At 43.7% G+C, this 25912-nt stretch overlaps 1 long non-coding RNA gene across 3 annotated transcripts in view; it reads left to right on the forward strand.

Moving 5' to 3' along the window:
• The first annotated feature begins 5009 nt into the window (after positions 1–5009).
• The window catches only part of LOC138921817 (uncharacterized), a 34664-nt gene continuing 13761 nt past the window's right edge, over positions 5010–25912 (forward strand). The window contains exons 1-3 of one of the 3 annotated variants that reach the window (XR_011434680.1): positions 5070–5144; positions 21947–22069; positions 22238–23484. This is a non-coding gene — a long non-coding RNA (uncharacterized lncRNA). Of the gene's footprint in view, positions 5145–21946; positions 22070–22237; positions 23485–25440; positions 25521–25912 lie in introns of those variants that run through there. The other 2 variants (XR_011434682.1, XR_011434679.1) reach the window with 2 other exon arrangements.

Here is a 25912-nt window from a genome sequence, read left to right on the forward strand (position 1 = left end):
ATGATCTGAGGCTTCTCCACTACGACAGAGCTGAGGCGTCTGACAGAGGCCTTATGGCCGAAAAAGTCAAAAATGCTATCTAGCTCTTTCCAGGAAGAGCTTGCTGACCCCCTGGCCTTGTGAGTCACTGGCAGAGAAGGAAGCGGGTCTCAGCCCATGTCTGAACTCAGGTGGTTTCCAGAGTCCTGTCCTCCTGTCCGGGCCTCTTTCCTAGCAACTCAGGGAGATCTCCAGGGAGCCTCAAGCGAGCATTTCCATGATGGCCACCTTTGAGTTATTTTCAGCACTTCTATCAAGAGTCTTCGAAGCCGGAGATGTTTAGGGTGGTATTAGGTTTTTCCTCAAATGTTTAGATGAAAATGTAGACAGCAGATCTGGGGTTATTTGTGAACAAAGCCCTGAAAGCAATCCTGTTGGTCTTTGCGGAGAGGTGCCAAATTATCTCAGGCTCCACTGGGAGCTGCCTGCAGGGCCTTATATGGGCAGAATCTCCGCACCCGGGCTTGTCTCACTCTGCAGTCAGATCCACTTTTAAGGTTATGTGTGAACATTTCTGGTCTTTCCATTTGCTCAAGCTGTGGGGAATTTAGCTTCTGCTGCCCTTGAAGGAAACATGAATGCTGTCAACTTCTGCACACATCTTATTTGTACAGGAAGGATGATAATTGCCTTCCTTTTGGCATTTGTCTCCCTTTACATTTGTCTGTTGGTGGAGGGAAGCATTTTTGTAAGCACTGGGGTGGGGGAAATGTGGCTTCATTCTCCGAGTTGTTTCCCGAGATTAGCGAGCGTGTTGGAAGAGATGTTGATAAAGAGAACATTTACAGTATGCCTAGAGCCAAGGGGTCCTGTGCGAGGCATTGCAAGTGTGTTAGTTCCTCAGCCCCCACAGCATTCATTCGTTTAACAGATACTTATTTATTGAATGCCTGCTGAAGGCCACATCCTGTGCTAGGCCAGGGCTACAACAGTGGGTGAGGCAGACACTCCCTGTCCTCATGGAGCTAACCCTCTAGTGGGAGAGGCAGATGAGAACCAAGTCAAGAAATATTGTAAATCATTACAGATGGTGACAAGTGGTAGAAAGCAAAAGAACAGTGTGCCAAGACAGAGTAATGGGGAGACCTACTCGAGACTGGGGAGTGAGAGAAAGCCTCTTAGAAAAGGAGACATTGAAGATGAGACCTGAAGGAGCTGGCTGGGAGACTCTCGGCCGTTGGACTGGAAGTCTTGGTGTCTGAGAGTTTAGTTAAGAAAGTTAAGGAATTAGAAATTTAACTTTTATTTCCTTATGCAAAACGGACCTTTTTAGAAGTTGTTAAATATTGTGCTAATATAAGGCAATTCAAGATCTGAAGCACCTGGCTCAGAGGATTTCTATTTTACTTTCTTGTAATATATGGAACATGCAATGCTTTCCAAGTTCCAAGGATAAGTCTTTGTCTAAAATTCGCCCTGACTTGCCGTTTACCTCGCTGCTAAAGAACAGTGAGCGACCCAACCACGAACCCACCTGAAATGAGGTATAGATTTATGCTCAGATATCTTTGCTGCCAGTTAGTTGTGCCCCAAGAAAGGATATAAAAAGATCCAGAACACCTGTCTCCCTTAAATCAGATGTCCAGTCCTCTGAGAACCCCCACCTCTGAAGCCGGGATACCCAGATCTGCTAGCTATGTGAATAATGTAAAAATTTCACCGACGACTGAAAACCACGTGGTTATGAGTGAATTCTGTGTAACAAAGTTTTGAGACAGAATAAGTGGGCAACATAATAACAACCTGACTGGCTTTTAGGTCTCTTGATGTCTGAAAAAATCTTATTTTACAAGAAATAAAAATTGAGCCAATGCTAGGGAAAATTAAAAAAAAAAGAAAGTTAATGAAAAAGCTATGCCGGTGACTCAGTTGACTGGAGCCTCTCGCAGAGGAACCCAGGGCTACAGATGATTGTGTTCTACAGACCTTAACCTGGAGCCCTAACTTAAGCTAGCCCTAGAAATATAGCTCCGGTTCAGAAGAGAACCCCTGGGCGAGTAAGGTGCCCCCACTGTTGGACATCCAATCCCACTGGTGTTTATCGAGCTCTTCCCACAAATCCAACACTAACTAGGCTCTGGGGACCCCGAGGCAAATCGGACAGCAAGGAGCTCACACTCAAGTGGAGAAATCGTCATATAATCAAATAAATGACTCTACAGCGTGGAAAGTATAACAGGAGAAATATGTACAAATCCCAAGATAGCACAGAAGAGGAGGTGCTGAACACATTTCGGAGGGTCAGGGAACAGCCAACGGAGGCTGAATTTTGAAGGGCTAGAACGGCCTTCTAGAACAAGGAATCCCAATGAGGAAAGGCCAAGAGGCATGAAGCCGCATGCTCCTGGGCCTTTGGGGACACAGAAGTCGTTAAGTTATATATTCGTGAGCCTGGAATACAAGATAGAGAGTAGTGGGTGTTGAAGTTGGATGTTTCCCTGCGGCCGGGTCACGGGAGGGCTTTCGAATAAGTGTTGGGGATTTGAGCTGCTCCGAAGGTATGTAAACACAAGAAACTGATCTCCCCCATCGATTTGCCTTGATAAGGCCCCTCTTGTTACCAAATCCCGCTGGTTTAGCCTCGATTTTCTAGGAAGCCATGGTATTTCAAAGAAACTGCCTGATCCTTTTCTAGACAAATTTCATGCTTTGGGAAGTAGCTTTTTTCCCCTAAGTACTTTATACTTTTCTTACAACTTTTCAAAGCATCTACCATATGGTATTTCTCCCAAGTGAGAGATGATTACCCTTTTATTTGGGGGAGCTGAAATGAAGTCATCCTCCGTTGCAGTGACAGCTGCACGCGGAGATGTGCTCTCCGGGGCAGCGGGCCTGCCATCTGAGCCCGGGCCCAGTGCGCCTTCCCCGGGAGTGACTGTCCCTGCTCAGCCGCCCATTGCTGCCTGCCCTTTTTCCTTGTTTCCCATTATATAAGAGCATTTTTGCAGAGATGAGCTCTGGGTTTGTTCTGAATATTTTAGGTGTCAAACATCCTGTTTTTCTCTGAGTAATGTGACCCTGTCAATGACCCGCTGCATTTCAGAGTGACATCATGGGATTAAACTGAGAACGGTTGAAGAGAAGCGATTATAGGAGCCTCGGGACCTCAGCTTGTCCCTTTACCTTTCAGCAAGTTGTTTGGAGATGCTGAACAAGAAGTCTGCAGATGAGGGTCCGCTTTGCAGAGAGCAGAGGTTGCAACCGCTGGCCTGCCGACCAAGTCCAGCCCACAGAGCAAAGGCGGTGGGGCTGCTTTTGCAAATAAAGTTTTATTGGCACACAGCCACGCTCATTGGTTTGCATATCATTAACGGCTGCTTTTGCACTACAAAGGCAGAGTTGAGCCTATGTGACAGAGCCCATCTGGCCCACGAAGCTGGGAATATCTACTATCTGGCCCTTGGAGAAAAAATTTGCCAAGCCACACACTGAAGCCTTCGCCCCTCCCCCATGGAAGAGAGCATGTGAATTAGTGGCATCCTCGTCCTCTTCCCCTCCTCCGCAAAGGCACAGCACAACAAAAAAGTAGAGATTGATTTTTAACAAGCATATCAGAGCTTTCATATTTATTAAATGACATCAGGACTTTTACATTTATTAAATGAGTGTTTCCCTTCCAAGACGCTCCCTTGGGAGATTGCGCACTTATTCCGATGCTGTTGCCAGTGTGCTGGACCTCAAGGCGGCCGCTCTTTAGAGCCAAGTTGTGTGACACCTGAGAAAATTCCCTTCACCTTCTTTTTGGACCCAAAGTGGTGCGGCCGTGTGGGAACATCTGCCTCGTGGCCGTGGATCAAATGTTAGCCAATTTTTTAAAAAAATCAATCTAGCCCTCAGGCTATCCCCAGGAATGGCTGCAGGTTCACAGGTTCTGAAGGTTGTTTCCGACAAGATGCTCCACCTACAGTTTCTGCAGAAAACCAAGGTTAGCCTCACCCAGGAACTGGGAGTCCAGGGTATATTTTGGCAACCGCTTTCGAGATCTGGGTGCGTGTGTTCAGCATTTGGGCCATTTGATTTCTCACAAAATGAAACACGCGGAGTGTGGCTTCTCCTGCTTAGTTACGGACTGCCTCCATACTTCGAACACCTTGACCACCTGTCCAGCATTTCCCCATCTCTTCACAGCTGCTGGGATTTGGTGCATTGTACCCGTTCGGCTGAAAACAGCGTGGGCTAAGTGGTGAGGAACTTTGCTGAGTTCCATTTCTCGCAGCCAAGTTTGGATGGGAAAGAGTTCCCTAGGAGCCAGGATGTGGTATGCTGTGGGTGGGCCCGGGCTTGCTGGGAGAGAGTGGAGGCAGCAGGCATGTCCACATTTGGTGGTCGCTCTTGTCTCCCAGACCGCTGTGCGCCCTGGACTGCTGTGGTGGAGGGGTCCGGAGTTCGGTGGTTTCTGAAAACCATGAAATGCCTACTTATTGCTCCACATTTCTGCTTTCTCATTTTCCTTAAACTCATTCTGCAACGGGGATGTTGTGTGGCCAGCCCTGAAGCAAAAAGATAACCGGTTAAGCAAGTTGCACTTTTTTTGTCCTTTCTTTCTTTCTTTCTTTCTTTTTTCCCAAGAACCACTGCCTCCCACACCAAAGTCTTCATTTCACGAGGTCACGGTTGCTTCACTTATTTCTGCTCTGCCAGAGCCTTAGACGCAGGCCTCTGGGGGGACTTACTCAGATCCATGTTTGTATTTATGGTTTCTGTCAAAGCCAATGTGCTTGCGTGATGGAGTATGATCAAGTGGATTACTAAGAAGCTAGGAGGATTAGGCCTGGAGCCACAAGTGTAAACGCCTCCCCAGGGCTCCCTGATTCGCCCCCCACCCCGGCTCTGGGGTGCTGCTGGGGCTTTCCAGTAGACTCCTGGCTAACAAAGAGTCCCTGAGGGGGTAGTTTCAGTTGGGAGGCTCCTTGGCTCTTCGGAGAGTATCTTGCTCCAGAGGCCAGAATTTAAATTTGAGCTGTTATCCACAGCCCGGAGTGAGGGGCGGGGCCTGGTCCTGCTGTGCTGGAGCGAGGACTTTTGTGTCATGGCACTCCCAAGGGAAACTGAGAGCCTCAGACCACTCAGCAGAGGTGGTGCAGAGAGAGAATGCTGGTCACGCCGTAAGTGTCTGTACTACATGCTTCTTCCTTAACAATCTGCCCTTCGCACGTATGGTGATCTGGCCCACTGGACCCTTTCAAAGGGAGGAAGTATGTCTTCCATTGTCTGGGCAGCACCACACAGGGTCTCTTGGAGCAGAGGGCGCGTTGTGCCCTGAATCATCTACAACAATATGTGAAATAGCAAGCAAATGGGACTTTGGGGCATTTAGTTTTATGTTTTGAGCTTGGTGTCTCTTCTGGTAGTACTTAATAATCGAGTGGCCTTCGGCTGTGAATCCTCCAAGGGTTGGATCCCACAGGACTTCCATCAATCAGGCAGCATTTGAGGGAACTTGGGCTTTGTTTATAAGAAGTCTGGTCCTTGGGAGATGTCCAAGCTGGCATGGCTCGCCACCAAAGGGGGAGGGGGGAGGGGCTCTTTGCGAGAGAACTCTTTAGTTTGCAGTTTTAAAAAAAGAAAGGGGATGGCTTCAGAAATGTTTGTTGAAAAGCTCCGAACCTCGATTTCGATGCTGAGCGAGGGTGCAGTTCTGTTGGCGAGGGCTCCATCTTAGTATTCACAGCAGAGTCGAGCTGGCTTTAGCAGGTTGCTCACGTTCCTGTGGGCAGAGCTTCTGGAGGTGGAATGATGACTTTCTGTTCTTGCTGGGGGTGATATGGGGGTGGGGGGACGTGAGACATGGGGGTGGGGAGTGGAGAGGTGGAAGGGTTGGAAGAGTTAGAGGCAGGGCAGCGATGGAATGCAGGGACTGTTAGGCGATATTCTTCTTCACTGCCCTCCAGAAAAGCTGAGACTGTTCAAAAGGGCCATTAGACCTCCGGGCAGCTTAGTCTTGTCCTGGGCCTCATCACTAGCCAGTGGTATGCTGGTTTTCATGAATGTTCATGTGACATCTATGTCCCAGGCCTTACCTGTCACCGATTAACCAGCCTGCGGCATCCATTGAAAGTTCCCTCAGCCGGCCATGGGGGGCTATTTTTCCTCCTTCCATATCAAGGGTCTGCCCCGTTTGGAAATTAAGAAAGAGAGGCTTCCCCAGTGTCCTCCTTTCGTGAATGCCAGAGGCAGTTGATGCTGGGAGAATGTAGGCCACGGCCCTTAGGGAAGCACTGATGACCTATCTTAGGCCCCAGCTGAGGCGCCACAGGTTCCTCACTTGGTTTGCTGCTTCCACTTGAGGACTGCCACTCTCCTCGGAGGGTTACTTTTGGTTCATTCATTCATCCCTTCATTCATTCATTGGTTCATTCATTCAATTCCTCCAACATGTCTTCCATCCAATGTTCATCCTACTATGTACCAAGCTTTAACCTAGAAGCCATGTTACAATGTGGGGCAAAACCAGACAAGGTCCCTGTTCCCGTGGAGCATACGCTTCTGCTGGGAAAGATAGACAATGAACAGACAAAAAAGAAACACATGAACAAGGAAAATATCCAGGAGTGGCAAGTGCAACGCAGAGAATGAAAGTGGGGTGATGTGACAGAGTGACTGGGAGGCTAGCTCAGACAGGGTGGTCAGGGATAGCACCCATGAGGAGATGACCTTTAACCTGAGATCTGAAGGATGAGTAACCAGACTTTTAAAGATGAGGATGAGGAATATTCTGGTATAAGGGTGAGCTGGTGCAAAGAGTCTACTATGAGCTAGACACGTGGCATACAGAGGGAACCAAAAGAGGAAAGATCCCTGCCCTCCAGAGCTTCTAATGGAGGTGGAGTGATGGAAAATAGATAGGCCATTACGATGCAGTTAGATCAATGCTATGGCACAAAGAGTATGACACGAAGAGAGCTCTGGAGACACAGAGCAAGGGCCCCAGAGGCTGAGTGCAAGGGTCAGAGTAGGCTTCCCAGAGGAAGTGGCATTTAAGCTGTGACATGAAGGATGAGGACAAGTTAGCCAAGTCAACAGGGTGAAGATGAGGTGGGGAGAAGAACATATGTAAAGGGCCAGCACTCGCAGTGCACAAGCATACCTGAGGGACCAAGAAAAGTTCACAGAGTTTGAGGGAGGGGAAGGAGTCATGGGAAGGGACGCTGGAGAGGTAGACACGGGCATGTTATGGATTTGGGATTCGTATTCTGACGACAATGGAAGAACCATTAAACAGTGTTAAGCGGAGGAGAGACACAATCCAATTTATGTTTTGAAAAGACCATTGCTCTGGCTTTAGTGGGGAGAGCGGACTGTAGGTGAGCAAGAGTGGAGGCAGGAAGATGAGTTAGGAGATGGGGCCAGTCATCCCGGTGAGAGAGGATGTTGGCTTGTACGAGGGTGGAGACGAAGATTAGCGGACAGATTCATGAGATATTTAGAAGGTAAGACTGACAGGGCTTGATGAGGGATTTGTACATGGAGGCGAGCAAAGGAGAGAGAGGAGTCAATGACGCCTCCTGGAACTTTAGCCTGAGCAGCTGGATATATGCTGATGCCATTTAAAGATATGGAGAGACAGAGTACAAGATTTGGTGAGGGCATGGAGGCAAGATGAAGAGCTCTGTTCTGAACACTGAGTTTGAAGAGATGTCCAGTAGACAGATGGAAATACTGGAGTCCAGAGCTCAGAAAAGAGTTCTGGTGTAGGAAGAGCTGTCAGTAGTTGGGAGTTGTGGCAGTTGAGGCCTCGGGAGCAGAGAGGCAATGCCAAGGGAAACAGGCAGATACAGAATGAAGGCAGGGAAAAGTAGGGGGCCAGGGAGTGAGCCCTGAAGCCCTAATTGCCACATTTAGAGGTAGAGGAGAGGAGGAGGAGGAGCTAGTGAGATGGGGGAAATCCTGGGGTATCTTCACAGCAGCTGATGGAGGAAAGCGTTTCAGGGAGGAGGGAGCTGTCGATGTGTCTAATGCTGCTGCTGAGCATTGAGGCAGAGACAATAGAATGACTGCTGAATTGGGTACAGAAGGTCACTGGTTTCTTTGACAAGAGCTATTTCAGTAGAGGTGAGGGATTATGGAAGCCTGATCGGAGCCAGTGCAGAAAAGAACGGAATGTGAAAAGGTGGAGATAGGGCCCTGGAGGAAAGGCAACTTCTTGCAGGTTGGAGGGCAGCCCAAGACTGCACTCCTCCTCCACGGCTGTACATTCTTTGCTGGGAAACTAAGATTGAACCCTCAACTGTTCAGGCTGTTCAGGGAGAGTCACTTGGGTGAATTCTGTATTCATTCAACATGTAACTCCCAACACTCTCCTGAAGGAAACAAAGGGGCCACACTTGACGGAAATTGAAGACTCATAACTGGGTCTTCTGCCTTCGCAAAACCCCCTTGACAGAGCCTCTCATCCACAATTCATACAGGCTCAACCTCTGTAAATGTTTTCTGTTCACCCCACTTTCCAGAGGCTTCATAAAAGGTCCTCCTGGATGCTGAGGAGGCAGCACACTCATGATAAAACTCATTCCTTCTTTTCCCACCATTTTCTAACTGTCTATTATTAAATGCACTGTGTGGGCCCTGAGAATAAGGCACTGGAGGAGGCAAATTCATGGAGTTTGCATTCTAGTGGAAGAAATGGACAATAAGGAAGAAAATAACTAAATAAGTATGATGTTTTCAGATAGTGATGAGTGCATTAAAGAAAACGAGATAGAGTAATGAGATGCACAGTGATGGGAAGGAGAGGTCAGAGGAGGTCAGGATGGTCAGAGAAGAGTTCTCTGAAGGGGAGACATTTGAACTCCCCACAGGGCTGCGCTTGTCTCCCTCCTCCCGAGAACAACTATGTCTGCTGGGGCGGCCACCACAACCGCAACTTCTCCCCCTACTGCCGCCATGGCCACTTCAACTTTCACGAGCAAGAGTCTTCTATCCCTAGCTTCTCAGTTCCTTGACCTCCTTTCCTGACCTTGTCTGCCCCTAGCCCCGCCTCAGCTGGTCAGTATTATCACCATCATACCCTAGACCTGGGCATTACCAGTTTTTCTACCAAAACTTGCAATGTCTCATTGCAAGGCTAGATAGGAAACTAGCGTCTCCTATCTGTCCAGCTCACTCCCACTAGTGACCGCAACTATCTTCTGACCCCATGAGACTTCCCTTCCATTGATCCAACTACTTTTTCACATTTCCTCACCCCACTGCTGTCCTCTCTCCCTTCTTACTGAGCTTACATTCCACACTCCGTCACTGTAACCACTCCCTTGCCTATGCTCCCTTGTTGCCCTTCTCATATCTGCATACTTACTTGGCAAAACCTCAAACCTGGAGAAGTTCACCTCTCTCCCTGCTCTGCACCTGCAGCTGCAGTGTGGCTGAAGGAAAATACCAAACCACAATATTCAGTCTCACTTTAAATTCTTGACCACTAACCACAAGTGAGTCCTTGCAGTTGCCTGGCAACCAAACTATTTCCCTAGATATTCACTCTCCAACTCTCTCCTCAAACCTCCAACACCTCTCCCCCCGTTTTCATTCTCAGGAGGTGATCTAATTTCTTATTTTATTGATAAAATAGAAGCAAGCAGAAGACGAAAAGAATTTCTGAAAGCTCCCACAACCAAATCTGTTACAATGGAAGAGGTGTGTGTTTCATATTGAAAGACAACTCTTCCGCTTCTTCACTAGATTCTCAGCCCTTATCACCTACGTAAGGACAGAGCTATAACAATTCTCCCCTCTCTCTTCTAAATTATTAATTTTTCTTACTCTACCAAATCATTCCCTTCACTGAACAAACATGTCTCTTGACCCACTTCCCTCACTGCTAACTGCCCCATTTTTCATTTTTCTCTTTCCTTTTACACTAAAGCTCTTTAAAAGAGTTGCCTATACCCATTGCCTCTGAACTCCCTCGTCCCATTCATACTTTCTCTCTCTCTCATTAAGTTATCATACATATGTGGAAAACATGCAGAAAGGCAGTTAGCAAGAAACGCACAGAGTTCTAGAGGACAGTGGCAATGGAAACTTTACAAAATTAAGACCAAAAGAGTCCTCCTTTAACAGTGGATTGGTTCTAGTGTCCAAGAGGAATATAAAAACGTTAGAATAAGACATCTGATCTTGAGAATTCTCTAGAAATGTAATTCCCTGAAAGCTAAAAGACTTCCTAAGATGTACAATAAGAATTCCAGTTATACCAGCAAAAATTTCTAGACATCATAGGTATGGAAAAGGATAAGGCGATACATCAAGATTCTTCTATTGGATTTTTTTTAAAAAATTTATTTTTTACATCAGTTTTGGGTTCACAGCAAAATTAAGAGGAAGATACAGAGATTTCCCATATACCCACTAGCCCTCCATATGCATAGTCTCTCCCATTTATCAACAACCTCTACCAGAGTGGGGCATTTTCTACCATTGAATCTCCATTGACACCTCACTATCACCCAAAGGCCATAGTTGACTTTAGGGTTCACTCTTGGTGTGGTGCATTCTATGGGTTTGGACAAATGTAAAATGAAATGTGTCCATCCTTATGGTATCTTACAGAGTATTTTCCTGTTTTAAAAATCCTCCGTGCTTCTCCTATTCATCACTCTCTACCCCTAACTCCTGGCAACCACTGTTCCTTTTGCTATCTACACAGTTTTGCTTTTTCCAGAATGTCATATGGTTGGAATCATACAGCAGGCAGCCTTTTCAGATTGTTAAGTGGCTTCTCTCACTTAGTAATATGCATTGAAAGCTCCTCCTTGTCTTTTCATGGCTGGATAGCTCACTTCTTTTTAGCACTGAATAATATTCCATTGTCTGGATTACCACAGTTTATTTATCCATTCACCTACTGAAGGACATCTTGGTCGTTTCCAAACTTTGGCAATTATGAATAAAGATTTACAAACATCCATGTGCAGGTTTTTATATGACATAAATTTTCAGCTCCCTTGGGTAAAATATCAAGGAATGTGATTGCTAGATCATATGGTAAGAGTATGTTTAATTTTGTAAGAAACCACCAAACTATCTTTCAAGGTGACTGTACCATTTTATCTTTCAACCAGCAGTGAATAAGGGTCCCTGTTGCTCCACATCCTCGTCAGCATTTGGTGTTGTCAGTTTTCCAGATTTTGGCCATTCTAATAAGTGTATAGTTATATCTCTTTGTTGTTTTAATTTTCATTTCCCTGATGACATATGACGTGGAGGATCTTTTCATATGCTTACTGACCATCTGTGTATCTTCTTTGGTGAGGTGTCTGTTAAGGTCTTTGGCCCATTTCTTAATCTGGTTGTTTGTTTTCTTACTGTTGAGCTTTAAGAGTTCTTTATATATTTTGGATAACAGTCCTTTATCAGATGTGTCTTTTGCAAATATTTTCTCCCAGTCTGTGGCTTGTCTTCTCATTCTTTTGACATTTGACTTTTGCAGAGCAGAAGTTTTTAATTTTAATAAACTCCAGCTTATTCATTATTGTTTTCGTGGATCGTGACTTTGATGTTGTGTCTAAAAAGTCATAGCCGTACCCAAGGTCATCTAGGTTTTCTCCTGCATTATCTTCTAGGAGTTTTATAGTTAGAACTTTTTTATGTAAGTCTGTGATTCATTTTGAGTTAATTTTTGTGAAAGGTGTAAAGTCTGTGTCTAGATTCATGTTTCTGCTTATTGATGTCCAATTTTTCCAGCACCATTTGTTGAAAAGACTATATCTGCTCCATTATATTGCCTTCGCTCCTTTGTCAAAGATCAGTTGATTATATTTAGGTGGGTCTCCTTCTAGGCTTCCTATTCTGTTCCCTTAATCCATTTGTCTATTCTTTTTCCAATACCACACTGTCTTGAGTACTGTAGCTTTATAGTGAGTCTTAAAGTAGGGTTGTGTCAGTCCTCCAACTTTGTTCTCCTTCCATATTGTCTTGGCTATTCTGCGTCTTTCACCTGTCCATTCAAACTTTAGAATCAGTTTATATCCACAAAAATAACATGCTGAGATTTTGATTGGGATTGTATTGAATCTATAGGTCAAGTTGGGAAGAACTGACATCTTGACAACATTGCATCTTCTTATCCATGAACATGCAACACCGCTCCATTCAATTAGTTCTGGATTTTGTTGCCTCCATCTCTTTTTTGTTCTTTAATTTGTTTTTGTTTTTTTTTTTGAAAAAAAACTGGTTGTTTACCCTGTAGAATCCTCCACATTCTCTAGTTTACTGACTGCATCCCTGTAGTTTCATTTAACATGCTCCTCTGTCTCCTGTATTTTCTATACATTGGTAGTTGAATCTAAAGACTTAACAAGATTTGGTTTGAATTTTTTTTAGCAAGACCACTTCATTGATGGTGGTGTGTGTTTCCATTAGGAGGTACAGAAATGTGATAATGTCTCTTTGTATGATGTTAGCAGCTATTGCAAATATTGCTAATCTAATGCATACTTTTCCTTGAGGATTTCAAAGTGGTGATATTAGAATTCTATCATAGCACCTTCACCTATTAGCTGGAAATACTTCTATAAAGAGAAATGTCCTCTTATCTACTATATGGTTTTATAGTGATATCATTTCTATAGAAAGGCAGGAGGAGTGCTTCATTCCTTCCCCCTATTTACCAGTTTTCAGAATAATGAATTGGCTCCCTAGCATCCTCCAACAGTGACCAATGGGTTTTTCCCCACATCTCACTCCGGTCAAGCTTTCGCCTCCACCATTCCACCTAAATGGCTCTTGTCAAGGTTATCAGTGATCTTCATGATGTAAATCCAATGATATAGCCTCAACCTAGGTTAAGTCTCAGCAGCATTTGACACACTTCAGTTGAAACATTTTTTTCTCTCTTGCCTTCCAGGACTATCTGCTTTCCTGGTTTTCTTCCCACCTCACTCAGTCTCCCTTGTTGGTTCTTCCTCTTCTCTCTGACTTCTTTTTTCAATTGAGATATAATTCACATACCACAAAATTTATCCTTTTATAGTGTACAATGAAGTGGTATATTCACAGAGTTGGCAATCTTCACAATGATCTAATCCCAGAACATTTTCATCGCCTCAAAAAGTAACCCCTTATCCATTAACAGTCACTGTCCATCCCCACCCCCAGCCTCTAACAACCCTGAATCTAATCTACTTTCTGTCTCCATGGATTAGCCTGTTCTTCTCCTGACTTCATAACATTGGAGCGCTCCAGGGCTTGGTTCCTCTTCCTCTTTATCTGTCCTTACTCCTTGGTGATCTCATACAGTTCCATGGCTTTAAATACAGTTCGTAAACTGATAACACCAGCATGGACCTCTCCCCTGAATTCTAGACTTGGATATCCAACTTCCTACTTAATCTATCCACAATGATGTCTAATAGACATCTCAAACTTAACATGGTCAAAGCAAGCTGCCGATCTCCTGGAATCTGCTCCGCCTGTATAGTCTCACATTATGACAATCCCATCCTTCCAGTTGCTCAGGCACCAAAGCTTTGCAGTCATCTTTGACTCCTCTCCTTCATTCACAGCCCACATTTACCAAGTCAGGAAATCCTGTTCACTCTAAATTCCAAATATATCCAGAATCTGGCCATGTCTCACAATCTCCACTGCTGTTACTCTTGTCCAAGCCACCGTCATCTCTCATCTGGTTGTTTCAATAATCTCCCCGCTACTATCCTTGTGCCTTCTATGGTTTTCATCCAAGAAAAGGATGATTCTTTAAATATTTAAGTCGGATAATGATGATGGCATTATATAATAATACCTATTACATGTATAGCACCTGCTACACACCAGGCGCTACAAGGCCTTACATGATCTGGCCCTGATTTCTTCTCTGACCTCATTTCTTACTACTCACCTTGTCATTCATACCACTCTACACTGGCCTCCCTGCTGTTCTGAACACCCCACACATGCTTCTGTCTCAGGGCTTTTGCATTGCTATTCCCTCTGCCGGAAACATACTTCTGCCAGATATCCTCATGGCTCGTGGCTCGCGGCTCACTCATTCACTTCCTTCAGGTCTTTGCTTACATGCTATCATCTTAGGTGACCACCCCATCAGAGCCTGCAGCCCCACGCTCGGTCCCAGCACTCCCTATTCACCTTCCCTGCAGCATTTTTCTCCATAGCAATTATCGCCTTCTGACAAACTACACGTTTTACTTATTTATTTTGTTTACTGTTTCTTTCCCTTCAGTAGATTTAAGATCTATCAGTGAAGGGATTTGGGTTTCTTTATTCACTGCTGTATTCCCAGCACTTAGAACAGTGCTTTGCTAATAGGTGCTCAATAAATATTTGTTAAATGAGTAATAATACCAGGTACCGATTAACAGACACAAATGGTGCGGCTAGACTCCTTACATTCATGATATCACCTAGTTTTCAAAAAAATTCTCGGAGGTTGTATGATATCCATATTTTGCAGATGAGGAAACTGATGAGTTAAGTGAATTGCTCAAAGTCACACGTCTGGTAGGTGCTGGAACTCCAAATCCAGCTTCCATGGGGTCACATTGTGGCTTCTCTTGCCTCCTCTCAAGGTGCCTTGTCTCAAAAGAATATCATTCTATGGGTATCTCTGGCCTCTCAATACAAACACGTAAGTGGGACCCAGATAATGACGTTTACATTTTAGAAGTTGTCCCAAAGTAGGCTGTGCTTTGCGGGTTTATTTTTCTTTCAAGGTTTTGCATCTTTGGAGCTACAGCCACAAAGAAGAAACTTGGTTCTGTTCAGACTCCAGAGATGATGGAACTGACATACGCATCAATGGGAAAGAACAATGTGATGGAAGCCGGAGACGAATTATTTTCTGGAGTGAGAATTGTGTACAGCAGAGGCAATTTATCATGTCACATCATCACTGAAATTATCTTCCTACTTCCTGCCAGCCCATCAGAAGCCGTGCTTCAGTGGCTTCCTTAGTGTTATTTAAGCAAATGAAATATGCTTGCTTCTAGCTTTATTTGTTTACGTAATTTTTGTACTGCCTCAGTAAGAGAATGTGTATTAATAACCTTGTATACTTTATAGATAGTCATAGATATTTATGACAATATTTTTGCAGCCGTATGATAAAATAAGCATTGCATTCCAGACAGGGTCAGATCGACCAACACTTGCTGGCATAATCCTTTATATTTGATGCCAACTCTACTAAATTAAATACAGTTAAAGCGAAATCACTTTATCATGAGCATAAAGATCTGGTGGGTTTTCCACGTAGCTGGAGGGGCAAAGGGAGTGTGGTTGAAGAGGATTTTCTTTAAAGGGTCATAACAAGATGTTTTCCATGCCGCTTGACAGAGGCAAGATTTTGAAATGGGTAGCTGCATAAATGAACTGGAGAGTCTAGACAGCATTTGAAACTGATGTCTTCTGAAAAGATAACGTTGAGGGTTAACATTGGCTCCATTTTACAGAGGTGCCTCAGGGAACATGTAACAAGCTTACCTTCTATTTCTGGTCCATTTCTAGTTTAAAATATTTGATGCTTTACCTTTACAGGCATCCCCACTGACAACTTTTAAGAGCTTGCAAAGGGATAGTAATGTTTGAACATAGATATTAGCACATTTCCTTTCCCATTGTCTTTGAGCTTCCACCTTCCTTCCCTTCAGTGCCGTTCTTTGCTTCTTCACCTCCGGAAAGAGGCACTATGCAGCAGGAGTCCTCTGAGCGCTATCCAGCCTGTGGTCATTGAGCGACTGCTTAAACTCTTCCGTGCCGACCATCTCTCCTTCTTTGTCAGGGCCCTGGGTATTAGGAGGGTCCTTCCTGATACAGAAGCCAAGACAGCTTCACCATCACACCCACCTGCTGGTAGCTCTGCCCTCGGGAGTGAACAGATACACCCTCTTCCCTATGCCAGCCCTTCCAATATTCAAAATAAAAAAACCTTCTGTGTCCGTCCTTAGTTGTTTGTCTCAAGCTCCTCCACAGATGGCAGGGTTGCTTCTCTATCCTCACTCTTGGCCTCTGAATCCTCCTAAATTTACCAACAACTTTCAAAGAGTTTTGCATCTGGTCTCTAAATCTAAGTTCAGTTATAAAGAAAACAACTAATTTCACTTTTACTCAACATTAAAGACTATTGTCTAAGTTAGAAAGCTAGTTCCAAGGCTTTATTTTCCTAGTTAAGAGTTCTTTCTACAACTCCATTCTGTCCTCCATGACAGAATTAAGATCCAAAGAGATTTGGAAACGATAGGCTGGAATCAACAAGAGGAAATACTTTGCATCTGCTAAAGCAGCTTAAATTACATGCGCTTTTCAAATTGCCGTGTCATGTGGCTGACTCATATAGAACTTGTGGTCAACTGAAGCCCCCATGTCTTTCTCCATGCTGCCAAATCAAGTCTTCCTCATGCTCCACTTTGAGATTGTTAGACATTAAAGATCACCTTGTTGGTCCCAAATCATTCTTCTAGCCTGCCTGGATCTTTTTATTAAACATTTTTTTTACTAAGGTATAACTTAAGTGCATATGTCTTAAATGTACACCTTGATCTTCACGCACAAACACACACATCCCTGTAACCACTACTCAGATTAAGAAATAGAACGTTACCAGCACCCAGAAGTCTCCCTTGGGCCTCTTTCCAGTCAATAACTCCCACCCCAAAGTAACTACCATCCTGATTTCTGATGCTGCAGATTAGTTTTGCCTGTTTTTAATTTCATATAGATGAAATAATATAGGATCTATTTGTTTGTGAATGACTCTTTTTGCTCATCATGATGTCTTTGAGATTCATTCTTACTGTTTTGCTCATCCATTATGTCTATGCGATTCATCTATCCTGTTGCATGTAGCAGTAGATTATTCTTTTGCATTGCTAAGTAGTAGTCCATTGAATGGACGTACCATAATTTTTTTATCCATTCTCCTGTTGAAGGAAATTTCGGTTGTTTCCAATTTCAGGCTAATATAAATAATGATGTTATGAACATTCTTGTCTATGACTTGGTGGATACATGGATTTATATTAGGTCTAAACCCAGAAGGATATTTGCTGAGTCATAGAGTATATGTGTGTTTAGCTTTAGTATACACTGTCAAACATTTTTAAAAGGTGATTGTGGCAATTTACGCTCTGTGATGGTCAGTTTTATGTGTCCTTGGCTAGACTACAGTCCCCAGCTAGTCAATCAAACACTAGTCTCCATGTTGCTATGAAAATATTTCCTAGATATGATGAAAGTCCATAATTAGTTGATTTGAAGTGAAGGGACATTATCCTAGATAATCTGGGTAGGCCCGATTCAATCAAGTGAAATGCCTTAAGAGAAGAGCTGAGGTTTCCCTGAAGAAGAAGAAATGCTGCCTGTGGACAGCAGCTTCAGCTCATGATGGAGATTTCCAGACTGTACTTTCTGTTGGTCCATCCTATGGATTTCAGACTTGTCTAACCAACCCCCACGATCTCATAAGCTAATTTCTTGCAACAAATCTCAATATATATTTCATACTGGTTCTGTTTCTCTGATTGAACCCTGACTGATACATATTTTGCACCAGGAGAGTGCTGCTATAACAAATACATAAATATGTGGAAGTGACTTTGGAATTGGGTAATGGGTGGAGGCTAGAAGAATTTTGAAAAGCATAATAGAAAAATCCTACATTGGCTTGGATAAACTGTTGATAGAAATATGGATGTTAATGATTCTGCCAGGGAGGGCTCAGGAGGAAGTCAGGAGCATGGTAGAGAAAGCCATCCTTTCTTATCTTAGAAAATTCATATGTCATCATAAAGAGAATGTTGGTAGGCTCCTTTATCGTTTTCATTTTTCAAATGCAGATAAATCAAAATGTAATTCTAAAAAATGTTCGAGTGATCCACAGGAAGGGAGGAAAAAAGAAACAGAGAGGACAAAGAGAAAACAAATAATAAAATGGGAGCCTTACATCCTGACATATCAATAATCATATTAAATGTAAATGGCCTAAACATATCAATTAAAAGAAGGAGACTAGAAGAGTGAATTAAAAAGCATAACCCAACTACATGCTCTCTACAAGAAACTGACTTCAAACACAACATAAGTAGATAGAAAGTAAAAGGATAGGAAAAGGTACATTGTGCACTCGTTAATTTTTAAAAAGTAGGAGTGACTGTATTAATATCACATAGAATAGACTTCAGACCAAAACCAAAAACTTGCCAGGTAGAAGAGGGAAATTACATAATGATAAAAGGATCAATCCACCAAGAAGACACAGTGTTTCTAAATGTGTATTCATCAAATAACATAGCTTCAAAATAAATGAGGAAAAAACTGATAGAGCTGAAAGAAGAAATAGAAAATTCACAACTATAGTTAGGGACTTCAACACCCTACTCTCAGCAATTGACAGAACAATCAGAAAGTCAGTAAGCAGATAGAACTCAACAACATCATTAACCAACAGTATTTAATTGACATTTTAGAACACGTCACACAATAACAGTTGATACACATTCTTTTCAAGTGCCAATTCACTAAGATAGGGTCTATCTCTGGCCATAAAACAAACCTCAACAAATTTAAAAGAATTCAAATCACACAGAGCACGTTCTCTAGCCACAATGGAATAAAACTAGAAACTAACACAAAGATAAGAGAAAAATCTCCAAACACCTGGAAACTAAGCAACACACTTTGAAATAATCCATGGCTCAAAGAAGGGGGCTCAAGGGAAATCAATACATTGAACAAAATGACAATGAAAGTCCAACACATCAAAATTTGTGGGGCACAACTACAGCAGAGCTGAAGGGAAATTTATAGCATGAAATCATACGTTAGAAAAGAGAAAATGGGGGCTGGCCTGGTGGTACAGAGGTTAAGTGCACATGTTCTGCTTCGGGGGCCCGGGGTTCGCCTGTTCGGATCCTGGGTGCAGACATGGCACTGCTTGGCTAAAGCCATGCTGTGGTAGCCGTCCCACATAAAAAGCAGAGGCTCAGCAGTTAAGTTCGCACATCCCGCTTCAGCAGCCCAGGGTTCACCGGTTCCGATCCTGGGTATGGACATGGCACCACTTGGCATGCCATGCTGTGGTAGGCGTCCCACCTATAAAGTAGAGGAAGATGGGCATGGATGTTAGCTCAGGGCCAGTCTTCCTCAGCAAAAAGAGGAGGATTGGCAGCAGTTAGCTCAGGGCTAATCTTCCTCAAAAAAAAATAAATAAATAAAGTAAAAAAAGAAAAGAGAAAATGTCTCAAATTGATAGTATAAGTGCCCATTCAAATTGAAATGGAAAGGCAAGAACTTAAAATAGCTTAAAAGAATTTTGAAAAAGAAGAATGAAATGAGAGAGATCACTCGGCCCAATGTAAGCCTTACTATGGTTATCAAGACAGTGTGGTATTGGTGGAGGGATAGACACACAGACTGGTATTTAGCTGGAATAGGGCAGATATTGTCAAAAAGAGTTTCTGTTCTGTTAGGCTATCCTTTTTGTGGTCCTTTGAGTAGCGAGAGCAGACCCTCCTTGGAGCTTTTTTTGTTCTGTGCCTGTTGGTGGTTCCGTGTTGCAGCCTTCTGTCTTGTCTGGGGTTTTTTAGTCGTAAGAGGAACTCTTCCATCTCGATTGAACAAGGAAGTCAGATTTCTCTCTGGGTCTTTTTGAACCCAATTCTGTCACGCAAGTTATTTAACCATCCCTTCCAAGCTGTATGCCACTGCCAAATTCAATTAATCTGCCCTCTAGTTTTTATTCCAGTTATTGACAGGAGATATTGAGCAGAAGAAGGGGATAAGGAGTCTGCTCCATGTTTCCTTTCACTTGTTGTGCTTTATTCCCAGTCTATCTCTGGCCTCTTACAGTTTCCTGGCTGACACCTCCGATTCTACACATTGGTTCCAGTTTGTCTATTCCATGATTATTTCATTTCTATGAATTTATTCCTGGCCCGCCACAAAATAGGCCTGCTAAGCAACCCCCATTTGCAGGTAAAATATACGAAAGAGCTCTTGTTTACATAAAAATAATCTGGCGATGATGGCTATATATATTAACATAAGGGAGCACTATTTGACCCAGGGGATCTTTTTCTTCCTCCTCACTCTTCTTTTCTCTGAACTCAAGTCAGATATGGAGCACAGAAGCCATTCAGACTGCCAAGGAATGCTCACAATGGGATGTATCTTCATTTATTATCAGAGATTTTTTTCAGAATCTGTCATTGATGATGAATTACTATATGCCAGACGCTGTGCTAAGAATTTTGTGTATACCCTCTCTAATCCTCACAGTAGTGCTATGAAGTAGAAAGTATTACTTAACCATTTTTCAAACAATGAAACTAAGGCACAGAAGGGATAAAACTTTCCCAAAGTCACACAGTCAGGATTTGAACCCAGGTCTCTATAACTAGAGATCCCAAACTCTTAGCCGTGATGTTCTATTGCCTTCCTTAATGACTTTGCAATGAAGGGATGTGATCCTTGACTTGGCATAACCAACCGACATAGCTGACTATATTAATTCGAACTAAGCCATTGCCTCCCACTGCTGCCTTAGCACAAATTCCTTTTTCTGGTTAGGCCAAACATGGAGCGGGGCCATAGGGTACAGGGAGGTTTGGGGAATTTTGATTAGGAGGAGCAAAGGAATATGGCACCACAGGGATAGTAAAAGCCTGGATTATGAGCCACGGTCCTGGGGTGGTAGGCCGACCAGGGCACTGAAGGAGCAAGTGCAGCCTGGGGCTAAGCATGGGAAGAGGACTGGGCAGAGAGTGAGCAGACCTCAGTTTTAATCTCAGCTGTCAGTAACAAGCTGTGTGACTGGGTGAATAACTTACCTCTCTGAATCTCAACTTTGTCATCTGTCATTGACATGGTTTGAGTATCAAAGGGTACACACAAGTGTCCTGTGGGCTGAAGAAGGCCAGCAGACATGTTTTGTTTAGATAGCTCACTGTTATAAAAAATGTTGATTTTAAACACTTTTAGGCAAGGTATATGCTTTCCAGATCAACAAGGCTCCATCACGCTCTCTGTTTCACCCCGAGGCAGTTGCACTCTTAGTTCACCCGCCAGCTCCTAAAGGCATATTGGATTTTGACTACTGGCCTGGCCCCTCCATTCAGCCTCCTGAAGAGATGTCCAACCCCAAACTTCTATGCATATTATGTTCATTGCAAAGTAAACTAAGTCTGCCCTCGCAGACCCAGCCTGGTGAAGAAGGAGTCCTGGCCAAGAATCAGAAGGGTTTTAGGCCCACATCTGACACACAACTGGGTGATCTCAGGCAAGTCAGCTAACTTCTCTGATTTTGGTTGCTCATCGGTGAGATAACATGCTCTGCCATGCTCACGGAGTCATTGTGGAAACCAAATAGTATAAATAATATGAAAAAAACTGAAAGCTAAGAGATTCCTCAGATGTGAGGGATTAGCAATTAGTTACTACTGCTCTTCTGCCAATAGACAACAGCATAGAAGTGCCTATTGATTATGGTAGGCATCTTCCTGTTGGGCTGCAGAGTCCATTCTGATGGGTTGGTACCTGCACCAGGTCAGTTGTTAAATATTTTGAGTATCACCGCAGTGGTTGTCTGGAATGAGAGACAAATACCCAGTTGTCTAAATGCAAACCTATTGGATATACTTTATAATACTTCAGTGCAAGAATTTATACACACCTGGGACCGGCCCAGTGGCACAGCTGTTGGGTGCTCACGTTCTGCTTCGGCGGCCCGGGGTTTACCGGTTCGGATCCCAGGTGCGGATGGCACCACTTGGCACGCCATGCTGTGGTAGGCGTCCCACATATAAAGTAGAGGAAGATGGGCATGGATGTTAGCTCAAGGCCAGCCCTCCTCAGCAAAAGGAGGAGGATTGGCAGCAGTTAGCTCAGGGCTAATCTTCCTCAAAAAAAAAAAGAATTTATACACACCTAATTTGACTTTGTTTCTATTCCTCCTTTGTAGGCTCTGAGGTGTTTGAGAAAGACTAGGATTCATGAGAAGTGTGGAACCCAAGTGCGGTTGAGATGGTCATGGGAGGACTATGAATCTCTTAATGTCACGTCACCAACTGTAGTGGGTTGAATGGTGAGCCCCCAAAAGACACGTCTACCTTCTAGCTTTTAGAACCTGTGAGTGTGACCTTATTTGGAAAAAGGGTCTTTGGAGATGTAGTTAAATTAGGAGTCCCAAGATAAGGTCATCCTGAATTATCCAGGTGGGCTTTAAATCTACTAACAAGTATCCTTATATAAGGCAGATGAGAAGACAGATACAAGGAGGAGAGGAGAAAGCTGTGTGAAGACAGAGGCAGAGACTGGAGTGACGCAGCCACAAGTCAGGGAACACCTGAAGCCACCAGAAGCTGGAAGAGGCAAGGAAAGATTCTCCCCTAGAGGCTTTGGCCCCGCCTGACACCTTGATATTGGACTTGTGGCCTGGAGAACAGAATAAATTTAGGTTGTCTTAAGCCACCAAGTTTGAGGTCATTCGTTACAGCAGCCATCAGAAAGTAACCCACCACTATCTCTTCTCATTGAGAAGATACGTTCACTAGAGTCCATGCCCTGCTTAGAACACCATGACATTACACTCTTGATATTTGTTGTACTTTTAAGTTTTAAACTGTATGCCATGTCTCTTTTTTTTTTTTCTTACCGTTCAAGCTATGAAAATGTTTCATTTCACCCCACGAAAAAGGCTTTGGCATTATTCAATACTGTGTTTTCAACTACGGGGATGCATCATGAAATGTAGCAGAAATGGCACAGGCGTTGCAGTCAGACAGACCCTGGTTCCCGTCCCTCCTGTTCAACCAGCTGACTGCCTTTGGCAAATCTCTTAGCCTCAGTAGCTTCATGTGTACAATTGGGTTAACACCACCTTCCTTGCAGGGTTATTGTGAGCATTAGAGATAATGAGCCCATGGGAGGGGTGCAATAAACAACAGCTCTTGACACTCGGGAAAGGTTATTCGTGTTGGATGTTGAACATACGCGAAGCTCCCTGTCTTCCTGAGTCCATGATCTTCTTATTTTTGTAGGTGGTGGTCCTGCTCCAAAGCTCAGCAATGCCTCTCACCACTCTCCTTACTCATGCTGTTGCAGCCACTCTGGCTTCTGTGCTGTTCCTCAAAAATGTCCAGCACGCTCCATTCTCATGGCCTTCGCACTTGCTGTTCCCTCTGTCTAGAACACTCCCAAATATCCGCATGACTTACTCCCTTACTTCATTCAGGTCTCTGCCCAAATGTACCGTCTTATCCAGGAGGCCTTTCCTCACCACCCAAACAGCACACCTCCCCATTCCTTTCCATCACCTTGACCTGCTTTATTTTTATTTAAAGGTGTTGTCACCACCCGACATACGTGTTTGTGTATTATATATCTTCCTCTATTAGAATGTAAGCTCAAGGAAGGAGGCGCAAAGATTTGTCTGTTTTGGACCTGCTGTATCCCCGGTGCCTAGAACAGTATGTGCTCAATAAATATTTGTTGAATGAATGAATGAGTACATAGTCTAGCTGAGTAGAGAAGTAAACATTTAATTACAATGCAGTGTAACGAGCGCTATGATGTGTTTGTATGGGGTGATATGGGGGCCCCTAGTCTGGCTGGGGAGTGGAGTGGGGGTAAAAATTATTAATGGAAGCTTCTTGGAGAAAGTAACATCTCAACTGAATCCTGCAGAATAAATAAGAGTTTCCAGATCTAGAAGGTGGGGAAAGGACGTTCCAGGGAGATAAAACAGTGTTGCACAGTCCTACAGACCAGAGATTTCAGAAATTTCAGATAGTTCAGTGTGACAGAAAGGAAGAAATGAGGGAGAGAAGGAAGGAAGTATGGAGGGAGGGAGGGAAAGAGGGAGCAGGAGAGGAAAGGAAGAAGGGGGGAAGAAAGAAATAAAGGATGGAAAGAAGTCTATGCTTTCAAGGAGCCTGCAATTTAGTACCAGGGAATAATCTTGTAAACAATGAAAATGCAGTTGATAAGATCGGTGGTAGAGATATTTTCAGGGTACTGTAGGAACACATAGGAAGAAGTCTTCTCTCTGTGAAAGAGGCAGGAGCTGTGGCAGGAAAAAAAAAAAACTTACCAAAGAGTTGTTCACCAGGCAGACAGAGGGCAGTTGGCCCAACTGAAGAGGTACGAAAAAGACTTGCAGAGACATTGAGCTGTGAAAGAGCGCAGCAGTGGGCTGATTGGAAGGCAAGGTGTGTATAGAGGAGAGTGCTGTTTGGAGGCTCATAGGCACGGAGACCTTTGGTGCCTCACTAGGGGATCTGGATTGTATTTAACATTGGGGGCCACTGGGGGAATTTAAGAGGAGAGAGGTGAGGAGAATGTTACAGGTCCAGGATTAGCATCCAAACCAATCATTGCTATCTTCTCTATGAAGAATCAGTTGAAAATAAGACCAAACCTGGAGACAGGAGATCAGTTAGAAAGGTGCTGTAAATATCCAGTTAAGACATGTTATGGCAGCCCAGACCCTGGCTACTCAAAGTGTGGTCCAAGACCAACAGTCCACGCATCACCCGGGAGCTTGTCACACGTTCAGAATCCCAGGCTCCACTACACACCTGCTGAATCGAAATCTGCATTACAACAAGATGCCCAGGTGATTGGTGTCCGTATTAAAATCGGAGAAGCATTGGCCAAGACTAAATGGGTATGGAAAGGAGGGTATAGATATGAGAGAATATTAAGGTGAAACTGATGGGATTTAGCATCAAATATAGTGATCCTTTTCAAATTAACTTTTTTCTCCATCTGCTGACATCTCCATTTTTTTGTCAACTAGAACTCCAACTGACCGTGCACTGTCCTGGACTGGGTTCACACCACAGCTGAAGAGCTGGCTGGCTCTTCGAGTTTGGAGCTTTCTGTAGACAGAAAGTTGGGTTCTTTACAGGAGTCCCAGCAGATGGCCCCTTATGCAGCTCAAAATCAATAAAATGTAAAATAGAACAGCGTAGGATAATTCCGCATTTTTTTTTTGTTTTTGCCAAAGCAGATTTCGACTCCAGCTGTTTCAATAATTTCTTTAAGTCTCTTCAAAGACAACAGTTGACTTTTATTTAAAAGCACTGGAGGGGAGGGATGAATTGAATTACCTTGAGAAGTTTTGAAAAGTAAAATGTGATTTCTTTATTCTAGTTGCAAAGGAAAAGATATCCTTGCTTTCATGGTGGACACATACCTTAAAATCAGGAGTTCATGGGTTTCTATAACTGTTGTTTAAAATATGGAGAATGGTGAGTGGGTTGATCTGAAGCATCATTAAATATGGAGGCTCCAGAGAAGAAGAATCCTTCTCCATGAATAATAATTCCCATATGCCATTTTTAGAAGGAGACTGACTTCACCCATGAGTCAATGTGTTTATTGCTGTTAGATTAGGATGACAGTTACTTCAGCTGCTGACCTCTTGTTTCTCTGCCCTTCGAAAACTCCAAGGAAGCTGTCAATGAACAAAAAAGAGTACCTGCCATTACACCGCAGCAGCCATGGTGGAAAAGCGTGGGACTCCTTACTGAGTAAGTTCAAGTTAGGAAGAAACTTGTTCAGATGCTTATTCAGCAAATATTTGTTGAAAGCCTACCAAGTTCAAAGCACTGTGCTGAAAGGGTTCTTAGTTGCAATTAACAGAAACCAACTCTGGTTAACCCGGAGAAAAGCAATTCACCGGCAGGAAATCAGGTAGCAAAGAGAACTGATGGGAAGGCCGATGAACCAGGCTTGGAAACGGTCTGAGACTGAGGAAAGCTCAGGGGTCAGAGTCCCAGCCAAGCTCACACCAGAGGAACAGACTGGTTAGGTGTCTCTGCCATCTCCACTGGACACTGAATGCTGACACTGTCACCACCAACCACTACCAATGATCCACTGGATGCCGCAGCTGCTGCCATCAGAACGAATTCGCAACTGT

The sequence above is a fragment of the Equus caballus genome, chromosome X (genome assembly GCF_041296265.1).
Source record: "Equus caballus isolate H_3958 breed thoroughbred chromosome X, TB-T2T, whole genome shotgun sequence".
In the NCBI taxonomy this organism is placed as follows: domain Eukaryota; kingdom Metazoa; phylum Chordata; class Mammalia; order Perissodactyla; family Equidae; genus Equus; species Equus caballus.